Raw genomic sequence first — 18,867 nt, forward strand, 5'->3', positions numbered from 1 at the left:
CCTGAGTAAGACATAACACATACGTTTTGTTAATTTTACAAACTACATTCCATATTGCTATAATATATAAGATACTTTACCAATATGAGCATAGGTCAGTTCAATTCGGTTTTACTTACATTGCTCCAAATCACAACAACAGTTGCCTTGGTGACCTTTATATCATAAAGGCAAAGATGCTACAATATGAGAAAGAAGCCCCATCAATCAGACGACCCTCTGTGAGCAGGCGCTTGGAGACAGTGAGGAGGAAAACTCCCTCGTTATCAACCAGATGCCTCTCTGCTCCACGCCCGTAATCACACACTTGTGAAATGACTTTTTAAAAGGTCACGCTGTTCATGTTAGGTGTTTTTGACATCTGGTCCCCAGTCTGTAGACACTTGGTGCTTTCCAATTTCAGAGTTGACTTTATTACACATATTCAGTGCAATCAACACCAGCAAGCTGCAGCTGGCAGAGTGCGACGCTCCATTCATTTCATCTACAGCCTGGAACGGGATGAAATGGAAATATCAGCATTATAAATAGCTTTGCAACAAAGAGGTTCAAGATAAGCCGAGAGTCTTCCGTTCAGCGTCTATGGGGAAAAAGTGGTTATGACTCTGAACAACCGGTTGCATAATGATTTGAAAAAGCTACTCTCATATTTTAGACGGTACCAACTTCTTTTAAATCATTTAGTTAAGTAAGAGCTGAACATGTGTCGCTGTGCTTTAAAAAGAACTAATGAAGTCTTTAAGGACTCTTCTTATGCAGCAACAGTTGCAGCCATAACTGGTCATTTCCTGCCTCTGATGAGAAGTCAGACACTACATAGACCATCAGCAAATCTGTGAAGAGAGCATAGGGTAAATTACGGGGTGACATCACTGGATACACCCCCCCATATAACTGCAAACAGAATTACCTCATAAGAAAAGAATGGGCCTTATATGGTTCCAATAAAGACACGCTATACCACATCTGAGAGTCAGTCAATGTTGTATATTTTCAAGAAGAAGTCTTGGAAAAAACCACGAAGACACTGTTTGTCTTGGCAGCCATTTAGTGCAACATTTACATTTTGTTGCTTTGGCTCTATTCGACAGTTTATGAGTTTCAAAGATGTATCGGAGCTTTTCCCGTCATGGGGCTGAGAGTTCTGGTGGCTGACTTCCAGAGAGACATGACCTCCAGTGGTGTGACCCCAGGAAATGGGGTGGCACTGGAGGGGCTGACAGCCATCCATCACAGACGGTGCCATGGGACCAGCCACGGTGTGCTCTCCGGCTTTCCTCTCAGCACCGTCTATTTCGTGCTTCTTGAAATCCAATACACATTTATATTTAGCTTGTCCTCTCCACATTTTACAACACGGACAGAGCCAACAAAGACTCATGGCTCTAGTATGAGACATAACCGTTCATGGGTGTTGTATGAAATCCTGTCCATGGCAACGAACTGCAACCGCTCTGCTGTTTCTTTGTTGTTGCAAATGACACGTAGCAGCGAGTGACCAGAGCGATAAACAACCAAAAAAGAATGACAAATGGAAGTTAGCTGTGGGCAATAAATCAGCACATTCGGGTAATTATGTTGCAATTTCTTAAAAAAAAAAGTTAGCAACCTAAAGCCTAAAATATTTCATCAACCTTCTCATATAGCACGGTTAGCACTTGTAAGCGCCACACACAATATCCCCTGAAAATGGAGAAACTCTTTGTGGCATATTTGACTAATCAGCTTAATTTTAATATTTGTTTTTGCCACATCTCACATCCCAAGTTTAGGAAATCACTTAACTATTCATAGAATCGCAGTGTAAGTTTAGAGCTCTGCTCTACCTACAAATGAAGACAGAGGCCATAAGAAGCTGAAATCCTTTGACACGTGACGTCACGAGTTTAAGTGGAAGTGATCTTTGTTTCCATAACTCATTACTCCTCGCTTCAGAAATGCACTGAGGTAGAGGCACAACATTTTTCTAGGAGTATTTAGTAAATAAAGTCAAAACCGGTCAATGTCATTAGTGATCAGACTTTATCCAAATACTTGGTATAAACAGCTGACTTCTTTTAAAAACTTCTGGCCTGAGTGATTACAACAGTCCTCCTCTCCATAAACATGAAAACATACAACGACCGGAGACAACATCGTGTTCAGACTTTCAGACGTTGACAGTCAGGATGGAGCTTATCCGTTGCCACAGTAAATATAAACCAACGGCCGGTGATCACACGAGCTTTTATAGTAAACAGAGAGAGAAAAATCAAAGCTGAAGAGGCCAAAAAAAATGCCGAGCCTCGGTGAGATCCCACTTGGAGAGGAGTGGGGTTTTTGAGCAGCACCAACTGGATATTAAAACATTAGATAAAATGGGCATATAATTCTTCACAGTACGGTAAAATTCAATAAATCTGATGTTTTTGTCATAGTGCGTAACATAGGTGTTTTCAGTGTTATGTGGGTATGTCTTTTATTTTAGATATGAAAATGTGAAATTTAGCCTGTGTGGCTAAATCTGGCACATTTACATGATGCATTTAAGTACTTATGTGAATTAATATGCATTGCCCCCTTTGAATAAACAGCAGTACCTATACCAGACTGACTTATCAGAACTGAGCTGTTACAGCATGTACCGTTTGCCTCTTTGATCTCATCTGGTTAACAACACGAAGTATTAACACAGCTTTTCCTTATGCCTTGCCATCCTTTTTGCAAATTTGTTGCGCCGTTGAGTTTATGACAAACGATCCGACTTAAATTTAATGAAAAACAGCTACTCTGCGAACTGCCCACGGTTGGTGAAAACATCCCAGGCCAAACTACTGTAAAACCCACTCTCTGTGATATCAGCAGAAGCAGTCTGCACTTCTTCTGTGGACTTATTTTAAGACTCTAGAGATGCATGTTCTCTATTTTATTTATTACCGGGAATTAAACCAAATTGTTAACTGGGGAGGATTTATTTCTAGGTATATTATCACAAGGCTAAGCTGTTATATTTCACACACTACTATGAACCTAGTCAGTGTGTAAAATATGAAACAGAGCGATTTTAGCCAGTGCTTACAGTACCCTCACCTACAAGTCAGTGACTCAATTTTACAACCTCAATGAAGGCTTCCCCCAAGACAGGTCTTACATTCATTTGATACACACTGTGGGTGCTGACACAAGCACTGTTCTTTTACAAGCTCGATGTTAGCGCACTAGTAAAGTCGGGAGTCAAGAAATTTAAGCTTCTTAGCTTTGTTTCCAAAAAAGGAAAGTTGCAAGAGTTAGGCTCAAAACAAACAGGTCAAGTACTCTGACCTGACTTTTACTTTACTCTCTGGGACATTCCTCCAAAATTACCTCATAGGGGGGAAAGCAGGCCTGGAAAGCAATAAAACCAGTCTCAGTATAGATGGCTTTTCCATCAGCTCTCCAGGTTCATTGTTCGGGGCTAAAGTTCCAACCTGTAGCAAAGAGGTTGTAATGACTTAAACTGCTGAGGGATAAACTCCCACGTCTCAAACTGTTGCAACTTTATAGTAGCTAAAGTCTAAATTTACACCTGAGTTAGCTAAAAGTTTCATTTTGGTTTGCAGCGTTTTGCTGTACATGCATGGGGACAGGTCGGGTTTCAGATGTCCAAAGGCCACGTTTAAGCCAAGGTTCTTCAACTACAGGAAAGAATTTAAAAACATGCAAACACTGCTTCCTGTAATTATTTAATTAAACTAGAACATAGGACATGGAGAATATACAGTACAGGGCAAAGGTTTTAGGCACTTTAGACGTTTAGATTATTATCCTTACAATACAGTCAGGAAGTAGATGATTATTGGTCCAAAATTCTTTCTACAGCATGACCAGCATGCCAGACTCTGGCATTTCAGCATGGCTGAGCTGCTGCTGAGGGAGAAGCTGCTGTCTTTACTCTCAGTAGTGTCTCTGGAGGTTCCATAACAAGGACATCTTTACTTTGCTGTTATGCAATGGCAAATAGCTTGTGGAAGAAAAAAAAAGACAATCCAGCTAGCTTTATCCCAAATTGCTCAGAAATTGGGAAACAGGTACAGTGACTTGCGCAAACATGTGCAAACACACATAGAAATACGGTATATAAGGGAAAAAAAAGTTTTGAACAATTCTAACAAGCCTGAAAGTCAGTATTTGGCATGACCACCTTTATTTTTCAACACAGCCTGAACTCTGCCATGCTTTCTTCTTATTTCTTTAAGCAGTCTTCGGTCATAGTTCTCCAGACATCTTGAAATATATTCAAGGCACTTCTTTGGATGTTCCTGCCTTTCGTTCTGTTCTCTGTCAAGATGATCCCACACTGCTCCAATAATCTTGATCCATGACTGATCCATGATCCATGACTGATAGTGTTCAATTGCGTTTTTGCTGTCCACGTGTGCTTTTACTGCATTGGCCATATGTTTGGGATCATTGTCATGCTGAAAGAAGAAGCTGTTGCCAATCAGATGCTTTCTAGATTGTCTTGCTCGGTGGATGAAAATCTGACCATGCTTTTCTGCTTTCATAATTTCAACCATTTTTTAACCACCGGCTCCTAACCTCCTTGATACTTGTGTTCAAAACAGTCTAGTCATTCACTCTAGTTCTTGTGTAATTTGGTATACCTCAGTCTTTTCTCCCTGTTTCCCATCCTTTAGGTTTCCTGACAGCCACTCTTCCACTGAGGTCACTTCATGTATCAGCTGAAGGGCCAAATACATCGCTCATTATTTATTTTTGGAAGCCTGATGCTCAGTCTTTTGGCCTTCACTTATCCAGTTGCTGAGTTATGTCTAGTTTTAATAGATTCTTGGGAATCAAAACAAAAGTATCCATAACTTGAAATTTGGAGTTATTACCGGATTATTATTATTATTATTATTACCCGGAAGGATATGGAGCAGAGGAATGTGCACTCAAAACCAGATCGTGAGCTACCAATGTATAGCAACAAATTGGCGCTTTCGAGAGTATGTTTGCTGATAGTAACGCCATGTGATTCAGCTAATAACACAAGGATTTCATCATTTGTGAAGCCACGCTGAAAATACTCAGCAATTTGTGCATTCATGACTGACTGCAATACTGGTAGCTTAGCTGTAGCATTTGTAGCTGAGGGCTTCAGCTTCCGAGTAACAAGAAATTACGTCATTCACGAAGTCATTGGCAGCGCTAACTTGAAATTTCGAGTTACTTTTCTCAAAAATTTGAGTTAATAAGTCAAAATTTTGACTTACTTTTGCTTAGTTATGGATATATTTTTTGTGGTAGAAATGGTCTTCCATACAATTCTCAAAGATTTAACCAAAGAGATGATAAAAAATTATTTCTTTTGATGACAGGCTGCTTGTAACAAATTGCTTAAAGATGCAATTTTAGATTGTTTCATTGGTAATTTGCCTGTTGTGTGTAGACACCACAGTGGTTCATCCCTTAACTTAGGTGACTTTTTTATGCTTAAATGACTGTAAAGTGGCTTAACACAAAAATCTTGACAATTTGTTTTGAAAATGGTCAAGTACAAAGTCTAGACTGAAAACGAATACGAAAGCAGCCAATGTACAAAAAAGAAGAAGACCATCAGAAATCCTGGAGAACTATTGCTCAACTATTGTTTTCCACTTTAAGAATTACAAGAAGCTAAACAGAAAGAAAGGGTGGCTCAAGACTTGTGCACAGTACTCTTAGTCTCTCTCTCTTTCAGAGAAGAATAAGGAAAGCAAACAATAAGAAAATCTACAATATCAGGAAATATCAAAGAATTATTTAGCTGAATGAGCAGACAGCTGTCTCCTGTTGACTCCCTCTAACCACTTCCGCATGTTGTATAGGAGGCAAAAAACCACTGATAGCTGCGATTCCCTAAAACTACAAATGATGGATTGCATAACGAGGGCTGATTCACAGCTTAATTAAATGTTTAATGCACACGTGCACACAATTAAAAGATTTAAAAAGGAAATTGGGTTTGAGAATGTTAAATCAGGCTGCTGAAAAGCTGGCAGTAAAAAGTACACTAAGTAAATTTAAATACTCTGACACTGGTTTAGCGAAGCACACATAGTGGATAACAGTCTTTGTCACAGATGCAGACTTCTATGCTGACAGGAGACTCAGCACTATAACGCACAGTGTTTACATAATCTGAGGATGTTGCCTGAACGGACACACTGGTGTAATACTGTCTGTCTGGGGCTCCAGTCTTTTTAATGGCCTGACCAGTGGAAATAGCTGACTAAATATTGGCTAAGTTGTTATGGCTGGCTCAGGGAAGCCATGACAGACAAACATTAGGTAACAGTAGTTAAGCACCTTCAATTTAAGGTATTAAGACAGAGGTAACATAACACAAGCATAATGATCCGCATTTAAAATAATCTTTATGCAGCAGGCTACCAGCTATGTTTTTGCAAATGAACAGACCATGAATTACTCTACTTTATTCTTCTAGTCCACAAATAGGGGAGTAATCAAGTACAGCATCTGCTACAAATAGCCGTGCAAATGAGAGTTTAGGGCTGATTAAGTGTCTGACTAGAGCAACGGTTGAAACAAAAGCCATGGAGTTTTTTCGACTGAGTACATTGCAGTCCGGTACCTTAAGGTCATCCAAGTAAGGTTATACGAACAGAGCTCTTGGAAAAGAAATTTGCTGCATGGCTCTGGAGGAACAGCAAACGTTATAAAGTTTTCCTTTTGAGACAATTCGATCGACAGGCACCCTATTGTTCCACAGTGAAACCGACTGCCAGTGCTGTGAAGGAAAAGCACGAGTAATAAAAAGTTTCATTTGATTGCTGTTGCTGGATGAATGTAACTTTTGAGTAGTTTCAGCAGGCGTTTTATGTCACGGCATCAGGTCCTCGGGAATGACATGCGACATTTACAACAACCTGTCAAATGGACAGTAATTATGGCAACGAGCTCCGCCGCTCGCCGGAAATTAAACACTTGACGCAGCATTCATGTGCAGGAAGCCGGTGGCATTTCACTTGTAAACACTTCGCACTTCAGAAACTTTTCAAAGGAAAAGTGCAGAGATGAAACTCTGTCCCTGACATCTGCCTGTTCAACTAACCAAATTCAAACCTCTTTCCTGATCCTAGCTGCAATGACGAAGAGGCAGAGCTAAAAGGACCTGACTTTGCATGTTCAGAAATGATTCCCAAGCTAAACTTCCAAACTAAACATGCATGTCCAAAGCGGGATTGGAAGACTGTTCTTATGAGGTAGTCTGAAGGAACGAGACAAAAAAGCTTGCAGACACTCAGCCAAATTATGAGCTCAACACTGGCCTCTGAAAGCAGTCTGTGCTGAATGGGGAACTAAGTGTATACATGTGTTTGTTCAGAAGCGTGTGGTAATTAAGCTTGTCTCGTTTTCTGATGTGGTCCAGGAAATGCCTCACTGTTCCACTCGAGCCACGTTTAGGTTATACTAGTAAACATTTTGTATCCAGATTTCTCCGAGCTGTAAGACCCGTGGTGTAAGAGTCTTATAAAATCTTTCCGAAGGCATCTACTCATTACTGTAACTATAAAGCATGAAATCACATTACATCAGTGTGAGCTGTTGAATCCAATAAATTAAAGAAGAATACGGCCGTTTCTAAGCCAGTAGCTCATCTGTAGGACTTTGTCGTATAAAAGTATTATTTAAGTCTTGAGCAGACATGGGTTCTCCCGGTCGTTTTTTGCGGTTCCTTTGGTTTTCTCCTGTGAAATTTGGGTCCGTCTTTGGAGCGAGGGCAAAGAGCATGCTTTAATGTGGAAAATATTACCGGGGGTGGAAGAACATGGGAAACAATAACAGTAAGAGGATTCCTCCTCTTCCATCCTCTGGGCTGCGTGATTAGGAGATATGCTTTCGTCTGCAATTTTACCTCACCACAGCAAACCGCTTGGCCCCCATCCTCCGCTACTCTTTTTCCATCTTCCTCTAAAGTGGGCTTTTGTATTGGCCCGCACATTATGCAGAAAAGCAGTAACAGCAAAGAAAAACCCTCAGGTAATGGTTATATTAGTCAGTACTAAACTAAACTGTGCTCACCCAGACCATTTAACACGTTCATTGAACTTTGTGCTTTCAGGTGACTCTTTTACCTCCTACCAGCAGAGTCCTAATAGATGACACTGACTTGTCATGAGGTTTCATTGCCCTGTGTGGAAAGCTTCCCATGTTCAATCGAATACTTGCACTTCACACATGGAGAAGTCATCAAAACAAGTGGAGCAAGTAGTGCTTCCTTCAAAGCGAAATGACTCCCTTCTGTTTTTGACATTGAGAGAGCCAAAGCTTTCCGGCTACTGATTAACTACTGTTTTCACGGAGGAAACCATAACAAATGATTTGTACGCTGTCTAACAAAAAATCACCACGGGGACAGTAAACAGAAAATCGAATCCACTTTTACTTCCTGCTGGGTTGTATTGCGGAAAATACCTCGTGGAAAGGTAAGGCTACTGAGAAATGAAAATATGTACAAATCAGCGCCAAGCCAAATACTCTTATGCTTGATGCCTTTACATAATTACTGAATAGTTTGAATGCTTGAATGCCACAGTCAAGGTCCTAATCGAATTAAAGAGTGGTGATTTGTGATGAAAACCTGAAAGCAAAGGGATGCAGTAAAACTTGCAAGAGTGCAAGCAGACCTGCTTCAATGAAAGTACTCAAAAAAAGTGCAAGAAAAGTCTGCACACACAGCTGATTATCTGAGTCACTGTCACAACAGGGGATGATAACTGTACGGTTTTTGCATGTGAGTTCTGCTCAGAGGGAAATTCAGTCACATATTAAGCTCTTAAGTCCTGAGTATAGAAAACTGTCAGGTCACAGAGGCCGATTGTGTAAGTTCTATGATTTGACAGTGTTTAAAGAAATTTGAGTAAAATAGTTTGCCCCATTCATGTTTTTACCGCTCAAAGCATTTCGCACTACGATCCATATTCACCCAAGGATACTTCAACAACAAGGAGGAGCTCCGGGGATCAAACCGCCAACCTTTTGATTAGTTGACTATTCGGTTGCACCTCTTGAGCCACATTTCTATAGGAAAGGTGTCTGTTACTACAAAAGTCAGTATTTGGGGGGAAAATGCTTACTTACCTCGTGGTGGGGGGACATGACCCCAACTGATCAAGGTGGATGGCGCACCCCGAATCTGGTTCTTACAAAGGTTTCTTTCATTTAAAAGGATGTTTTTCCTCATGATTGAGGTGCTGGCTCATGGGCAAACTGTTGGGTTTCTCTCTGTGGTACCTTTTCCTGGTTCAGAGTCGACTTTTGGGGGAGGTGACTATGCTTTAAACCATAACCAGTCTCCACACAGACAAGGCAATAATTTTCTGTTACTCTATTAGATAGAAATGTCTTTCTGTAGTTTTTGAAAATTTTATAAACAAATGCTTATCGTGCGTGAGTAAATTGAACAAATAAACGAAATTTCATGTGCAAGAAAAGATGGTCTTTTTTCTAATGTAATTAAGTGCAGTTTTAACCTTATTAACTAATTAATTAAAAAGAAATTTGAGCATTGCTTTATTTTACTGTAATGATTGTAGTGTATATATGTGTATGTACCCTATCTCCCTTTGATGAGTGGCTCAATTTGAACAAAACTTTGCACATCGTCATAATTACAGTGACGATGTATCTTATGTCCATTTTATGTCCATAAATATGTCTTATGTCCATTTCGTCATCAACCTGATACTTCAGTGTCCTGCACTCTGTTTACAAAAGTAACTGTTAGCAGACAAACAGGAATCTTTCACACAAACTACAGGTGATCGTGACAATCGGCCGCTTCCATCAACCTCCCGCCTCCTGGTGAGGAAATACACATTTCTCCCTAGCAACTGGAGGTTGCCAGGAAGTGCTGACCATTGTTTAATCAACAGAAGAACGAATGAGATTGCAACATGTGGTTAAAAATGAACAGTTTCCTTTTGTTGCTTCCCCCTCAGATGTCACTGTAATCTGTGCAACTCTTTCTAATGGAAGATCCACAGCCAGCCAATTTTTTAATGCTGTGTTTATGTCAAACCCATCAAACTGCTACATCTGACATTATTATATCACCATCTTATGATTGCCAGGTATTAGCATTCAGGCAGTCCAGCAATAGATGTGATGTTAAATTGCATCTAATGTTACAAAAAAAGCTAAATAATGTGTAAATGGAGGAGGTCAGGCATTAAATCCACTATTTATTCACATATTATTCAAAACAAATTCAAACTTGAAATCTAAATTACACTTTTGCTATCATTATGTGTAAATTTTTTATCTTGAATGTTTAATGCATAATTACTCTATTTTTATAGTAAGAGTTGGCATTTTGGAATTTACATTTTACAACATTTAGTGCTGGTATTTAACATTCTTTCCTGATTTCACAAGCTGTCAAGGCTAACTAATGGCGACATTAATCCTGGCTGGTAGACTTTGTTAAAGACCTTCTTATTTGGGTATCAGGTTTAGATTCAGGTCATTATCCTTCAGCACTCAGAAGGTTTCACATATGTTGAATGCAACAACTGTTCTGAAGACGGCTGGTGGTCAAACGCTTTACTGAGACTTTTTTCATTTGTTATGCAAGTTCAAACTTTAAAAGGCTTGATGATAAAATAATTCATAAAAAGCATCTACTAAGTTTTAATTAGCAGTGCTTTAGAGCTCATTAGTAGCACAGCTAATTAGCCTCGTAGATTTAAATTTAGTAGGTTAGCAAGAACTTAATACTCACAGCACTGTTCACGTTTTTACGAGAATCACACAAACACACATGTACTCTACTGAAGGAATGGAAAAGGCCACGCTTGACTGAATTTAGTCACATAAACCGGAGTACATATACTTTGGGACTACTGTCTCCAAACCATTGCAAACTTTCCCTTTAAATACTGTTGCCATTCTTTACCAATCACCCCTGACGTGGGTGTTTAAACTCGTCCATGTTCACTACCTTTACTCCTGGCAGCTTCACGGTTACACCTGTCTAGCTCTCATTCACGCAAACATATTTTGTCTTGCTTCTACTGTTTTTATTCCTCTTCCCTTTAGAGAATACCTCCTGCTCTCCAGGCTCTCTTCCACCTGCTCCCTACGCTCACTGCACATCATAATGTCGTCTGCAAACATCATAGTCCACAGAGAGTTCTGCCTGACCTCAACATGCCTCCCCATTTTCCTTTGCCAATAGTAGCACAGTTTCCACTTGCACCCTGTTGTCCAACAGTAGAGACAGTAGTTGTTAACCCGGGCTCTGTCCAATTGGTCATGGAAATTTCATTTTTTATGATCCACATGTTTGATTTGGCCACGATTTTTCACCAGATGCCTTTTCTGACACAGCCCTCCCTATTTACCCAGGCATGGGACCGGCACTATAGGAGTGCACTGGGTTGTAGGCCTCTAATGGCTGATTTAATTGCTAATACACCCACAGACACACACATATATATACTGTATGTAGTGATTATGTAGTATACTATTTGCTCTACCAGGTGAGTTTTAGGGGACATTCTGTTTAATTGTGGAAATAATGGTCATCAAGCTGAAAAACTAGGTCAAATATGCTGCTGACATAACTCACACAGAGACTTACCAATTTCATTGTGAGCTGTGAAATCTGAACTGCACCACAGCCAGCCGGCACTAATGACAGAGCTATATGTGTTATGCGTGAAACACATTCCCATGTCTAGATTTTGACAGGCCACCGGGATGGCCTATTAAAACTTATCCATGTACAACACCCGTAGAAAACAAGTGGGATTGCTTTTCACCTGTACATTAGGTCACACTTAATTATATTTTCAACTAGATCTTTAGTTGTTGTCCTGCTCTGCATCCATGGATCCCAAGGCACAGCACCTGCAAAAGCCTTTACCTGAGTGCTCCTTTGGATTCTTTCCAAGTGATGTAAGGAAGACCAGACTTGTCTGGAAAGCACACAACAAATCTTTAATGCTCTTGAAAAATACATACGGTAACATCAATCTTTAAATTCAATGTCATGAGACAAGATGTATTTATAGCTTATTGAGATTATTTAGGGTTTAGAAACAGGGAAAAAGGTGAACATCAGGCAAAGTTAGTAACTTCTGAATTCCTGAAGTTTGGTCACAAGCTGCACATGTGGACAGATCTCTTAATGTTATTAGCAGTAAACGCATTGTTAGACCGTTACACCGTTAAATCGCTGCATGAATAACGTTGAGTGAATTTCAGACGGGGCCACACAGGTTGCTCATTCCTTCAACGTCAGAATAATGAAGTCTGAATGAAATCCTGTTCCTCTGAATTCTCACACGTTGAATATTTACTAGTCTCATTTGGCGGTTTTGTGCAACAGTTGGGGTGAGCTCGACAAAATCCTGAGCCAGTCCCATTCTTTCCACTCAGATCATAAAACTCAAAGTTTTCCTCCCAACAGAATGGTCCTTGTAGGTCCAACCACAGGGAACAGTAAGCCCTACACAGCAAGGCCATGAAATAATTACGCAAACTCTTTCCATACCACATCATATTTATGAAAATATGAATATTTATGTTTTAATAGCTTTGTTGGAGTGCCATCTCATTAGAGCGGAGAGATGTGTCAAAAAAGGCTGTTACAGCAGCAGCTTCCAAAGGCGAAATCACAGCTCTAATAGGCTTGTCAATCAAACACTGATAACAAAGAAGCAACAAGCCGCGGGTGACAAGGTCGACGAAGGTCACCACAGACCCATCCGTCATGCCAGGCAGACAGGGAGAAAAGCTGGCCTGTACAAGACTGCGTTTAAACAAAGGTCGCTATGGAGACACATCTGCTACGGACGTACACTAACTGCCAAGATACAAATCAGTGACTTAAATCATCTGATTTGCAAAAAAATACAGATACATGAAAACATTATAACATTTTGTCAAGGATGAAAGTAAATGGGACAACTACCTGAAGTACATTTTATGTTTGACTAATAAACTGCTGACTTCAGAATCCATTAATGAAAGTGCACTAGAAACGTCTTCCTGTGAAGATTTAGTTTAGGGTCATTAATATCTAAGGTTTAAAATTTGAACCAAACAGCAACCCTGAAACTGAACAATCAAGAAGACAATTTAACTATAAGTTTAACAACCTGGTTGATATCCATTAAAAGATACAGGAGCATTTCCCCATGAATACAATGCCCCTAACAGCTTCGTAAGTCTTTTCTGCTTTATTTATAATTCCTAACCTCTCATGCAGAGCAGCCTGGCAGAGCTGGTACGGACCATTTCGTTTTTCAAATTCCTCAAAGAATTTTCTCCATTAAAGTTGAAATATCTGGTTCCTGTAGAAATATAGTCTTTTGTTCAAATCCTCATGGGGGCTCAGAGTCATACTTGTGGTATTTTCCTAAATAAATACCAAATTGTGGTAATTTGTTTAATCAAATTCATTCTGGTTATATATCTGCACTTTCACTACATATTAAAGAATACATGGCCTTAATAGTAATTTGTAACTATTTTAACTAAACAAACAAACATGCTTTTGTCTTCCTGTGTATTTGTACTACGATCAGCTGATTTCAGTTTGCGGAGGAGGAAAATGGCAGAGTGAGCTACGTCTTCTGAGGAGGTGATATATGGACATTACTTTTATTTTTATCCCACAAAAAGACAAGAGCGTGATGTTAAAATGAAACCTGCATCCAGGACATAAACAACCACATTATAGTGCTAACAGAACTTGGACTCTATCCAACTTTTTGCACAGACAGCATGCTAACACAAAGCTAGCCAAGAAGCCAGAGCTATTTTAATGCTGACTGCATGCCGACCACAACCCAGCAGCCAGAGCTGATCGTCAACAGATAATAAAGGAAGTGATGAGCAGTCAGGCTGCAGCCGCCATTTCTGCCTGTTCGTGTTTCTAAAATAATCACTGATGCGATTGCTTTGAAGCCTCTTTGGGCTGATTGCGTGGCTTCATGTTTATATGTTCAAAGCAAAGGAAAGATTGCATGTGTGTACTCTTTAGGATAAAGTCCCTAAAGGAATAAAGCCTCAGATTTATATCACTTTGTTAATAATTACTAATGAATTACTTGACAGTACATTTGAGGTCATTTTATGGAGTGAAGAGAAAGAAATGTAAAGAGTAGTGTAACAAATTACTGTTTCCGGCAAGTAATTAAGTAACATACTGCATTACTTTTAACAAATCTTACGAGTAATGGGTAATGCATTACCCTTTTTTGAGTAATGACCCTAACACTGTCTTCACAATATTATGAATCCTCTGTAACATTATGTGCTTCCCTTATTTGTATTAATTTCTCCTTCCTCTGATAATGTCTCTGAGCCAGCAGTTAGACATCAGACACCCCGTTTTATGTGGGCGTATACAGAGCCTGAAGCAGAAGCTAGGGTTTAACAGAGAAAACTAATTATACACAATTGTACTAACGAGGGTTTTAAGTGTTTTCAGGCAAGCTAAAACTAAGAAAGCCTGACAATCTTGAACTTTCTTTGCATTATACCCCCCAAGAAAGCCTTCAAGTACACAACAGTTTCTTTAAACTATTACTTTCACAGAATGAAATACTCCTTGAAAAAAAAGGTCATTTATTGATTTTAATAATGTAGTCTTTGCCACCTTACCACCTTTTTTTTATATCTAATTCAAAACAATCTGTCGTATTAGTGCCGAGACGGATTTTTACGCACCATGCGTTTACGTTCCCTAGTGCATGCAACAAGGGGACAAGCCCAGGCATGTCTGAGAGCAAGAGCACGTCTGCTTCCTAAAAACGGAACTACTTTAACAACCTCCAATAAAGTACTTCCAAGTAAAGTGCAGGATGCTTTCACAACTTGAGGCAAAAACCCGACATTGAGTACAAACAGGCTATAAAGGTGACGTGTGACCCAAATCTAAATAAATGAGTTAGTCATAGATTTTTTTCCTATATCATGAGAAATATTCTAGGTCACCCAGAGTACATAAATGGTACACAGTAGTAATAATACAGTACACACTCTGTTAGTTCTAATGTTTTAGATATATTAAAATGTAATAACAAATGATCTGGTCATTAGTCGGTGGAAAAATTAAGAAAAAATGTCATAAGTGTGTCATTATGTGTCAATGACCCTCTACTAGACTTTACAGGCCTCAGTTAAATGTTACATTTCATCACAGTACAGTTAGAAAAGGACCAAACAACTTATTTAGAAGAGCTATTGTGAGAAAGCCTCTTCTCTCTAAAATGAACATAGCAGCACAGGCTCAGTTAACAAAGCTGCATCTGCACAAAGGCTTCTGTAGCGATGTTTTCTGAACCGACCAGAGCAAAGTGGAGTTGTTTGGTCACATGTTTGGTCAACGTGTACTTTTATACTTTTGTATTTAATAGTGTCTCACTGACCCACTGATGTTAAACTCTTAAAGTCTGAATTGATTCCACAGCATGTTATGTTGTATGAGTGCAGCGATAAGATTTAATTGCCTTCAGAGTTACTAAAAAGGAGGGGAAAACATGATGTCATGCTTTTCCTCCCAGTTCTCAAGGGAAACCGCTGTTGATGAAACATCAGCTCATGGAAAAAAAAAGGAAAAACATGTCTATTGATGTAATCCTAAAGCTCTGTTTTATTGAAAACTGTAGCACTTGTATTTTGGCCAGTAATATTTCTATCAAAGTAGAGGACTACAGTTCTCTTTCAATAAGCTTTCATAATCAACCACATCAACGTTCAAGTCAGGACAACGCAAATCTTTAAAATACAATATGTTGTAATATTTGAAACACATGGGGACTAGAATAGTTTGCTTATATGAAAAAGCTGTTTTTAGCTGTTTCTTTCTATTTCCTCTTATGTGTGTGGACATGTGTTCAGAGTTGCTGCAGGAATATGTCAAAGAGAAGAAGACGCTACATTTTTTATCTTAAACAGATCCAAAATGTTCTATACAGCAGTTCATTTCGCTTCAATTCAATGTTATTTATATAGCACATCACAACAGCAGTCACCTCAAGGAGCTTTATATTGTAAAGTAGAGATACTGTAATAATACAGCAGCAATTGGCGACAGTGGGAAGGAAAAACTCCCTTTTAGCAGAAAGAAACCTCCAGCTCAACCAGGCTCTGGGAGGGGCTTTGTCAAAAAGGAAAGCTTTGAGCTTAATTTAAAAGCAGACAGTGTGTCTGTCTCCCAAATGCAGCCTGTGAGTTTGTTCCACTGAAAGCTGAAGGCTGCCTCCTATTTTACTTTTACATTATAGGAACCACAAGTAAGCCTGCTCGCTGTAAGTACAATGCTCTGTTGGGGTTATATGACACTATACGGCCAATAAGATAAGATGGGGCCTAAGTATTCAAGACCATGTATGTGGGGAGCAGGATTTTAAATTAGATTTACAGGGAGCCAATGAGGAGAAATTAATATGGGAGAAAAATGCTCTCACTTTCACTCTTTTCATCAAATGATGACTTTACAGGGAGCTTTTAGGACAACCTGATAAGAATAACAAAAGAAGTAATAAATACATCATCTAGGTTTTGAGCTTTTAAGCATCACTGATGCAAGAAAGCATATTTGTTTGACATGCACATCCTGCTACATCTGTCAGCAAAAAGAACCAGAAAAACTTACCTTTAAATCAAGAAATAGACACTGTTAAACTCGACTCCATTTCTAGTAATAACAGGAACTTTCCTGCTGCAAAACCTGCAAAACCCCAAACGATGTACTGGCAAGCAACCAGGCTCTCAAATTATTAACTCATTCACCAACATAGGAGGCCATCTGTGAAACATTTCCAAACTGAAGATCCTTTCCACACTCTCTCCCATGTGGTAGCAGCTTTAAAATGCATTGATTGGTCACCATTTCAGCATGGGTGCAACATTTTCCCACTGACTTCAGTGTTCCTCCCACCTGCTAGAGATTAGAGATGGAAAGAGACCTAATCACTGCACCAACACGGTGGTTTTGGATGAGATTCAACAATGAGTCAGGCAAAAACGCTGAAAGCACTGTCATTCATGTGCTGACCACATTCAGCTGCAGCTGTCATATAAGACAGGGAAGAAAACAAGGAGGGCATTAGAAAAAATGCCAGTGTAACATGTGATCCATGAGATCTAAGTGGAATCACAGTTTCTTTGATCACAAATCCCTTTAAGGGATTATTTTGTCAAATGAGTGACTACTCCATCAGTCTGCCTTAATCCAGGATGTTGCTGGTCCAGTATCTTTTGCCAGCAACTTTGCTCCACAAACGCAGTTTTACATTCCCACTGTGTCCTCAGGAGGAACATTTAGACTGTTCTATTCACTTTAGGAAGAAACTGAAATCAACATCTGTCAGCCTGTAAACACTGAACCACACGTGATCTGTGCAAAGAAACCGACAGAAGAATGTGAAGCGAATATATCAACAGTACCATGCTGCTTATTGTGGTGATGAGGTTAACCATTACACATATTCAAATATTTGTTGTCTTTTGCTTGATTTCTTTCTCTGTTTCTCATTGTACTTTCAGCACTCAGCCGTTTGCAGTAATTTCTTTTTATTAACTGCAAAAATGCATGAAACATGAGCAAGGTTCAACAGTGCCTGATGTGCATAGCTTTTTTCCTTTCTTGCTAGAAGTTATTTAATAGTGCACTGAAACATTTCCGAAAACTGAGGTATGACTTTTTTATGATTGGCCTATTCCTCGGAGAGAATGAAAACCGTACAACAGCCTTGATTTCAGAGGTGTATTCAATCTGCAGGCTTAAAAGGAACTTATATAACCAAATAACACAATGGAAAATGCTGATTTTAGAATACACAATTACTGGAACAGCTGCATACATAGTTAAGAACAAAAAAAAGGGGGGGGGGGGGGGGGGTCATATAACTGTAAGACCTCAGCTATTAACTTGAACACCACTTGTGGCCCCTTTATTTAGCATGAGTGGATTTGGACATGTCCAATAATGGAGATGTCTGCTGCTTCTGCTACTTAACTCTCAAATTAAAGCTATGTTGCAGAAACTTCATGAATTTCTTCCCCATTCTTTCCTTTTTATATGCATCCCAACACTTTTACAGGTTCGTTAACGCGCATAAAAGGTAGTCGCCATCTGCAACATATTTAAGGTTTATGTTCCAGAAGGGAGAATGAGATATCCCATAAAACAAACCCAGCAGCAGAACTGACAACTTTAGACAACACAGAGTCAGAAAAACACAATGATGTTTGCACATATACTATTTAATTATTCAAAGCATGACAAAATGAATACTTAGAGTAGTGATACCATCTTTTTATTCACTAAGGTATAAAAAAGGCTCGAAGCCAGTTAAAAGAAGATGATTGACAATGAAGCCCATCTGCAAGTTTAGAGATGCAGCAATTTGTGAGTCATAAATCACTATAAGTCAGTTTTGGCTTTGCTGACTGCTGCTGACCTGTCATTAGATAGGATGTGATCACCTCACTGTCACACTATCTAATGCTAAAAAACTGAATATTGGCCAGATTAACAGTTAGCAAGTCTTTGTAATACAAGCTGGTTTGAAACAATTTAAACAGCTGACTACAGTTTTAAGAAGAAGAAGAAATTAGATTAAGAGCAGCAAGAGAGGGATAAATTCCTCTGTTGTTATGGCATTGTATGTGTTTCTATGATACGTCCTTGCTTTGAATAGAAAATTATGAAATGGCAAAAATCTTAGTAGAGACAGGAATCCCACATTACCGGCAGGGCAAAATGCAAAACAGGAAGACAACACAAGAACAACAGACAACCAGCCACATGAGACCAATTGAGGAATTTGTAGATTGCTGGCAGCGCTCTCCACATGCACATCATCGTGTTTTTCATGTCGT

This window comes from Rhamphochromis sp. 'chilingali' (assembly GCF_963969265.1).
Source record: "Rhamphochromis sp. 'chilingali' genome assembly, chromosome: 10".
In the NCBI taxonomy this organism is placed as follows: Eukaryota; Metazoa; Chordata; class Actinopteri; order Cichliformes; family Cichlidae; genus Rhamphochromis; species Rhamphochromis sp. 'chilingali'.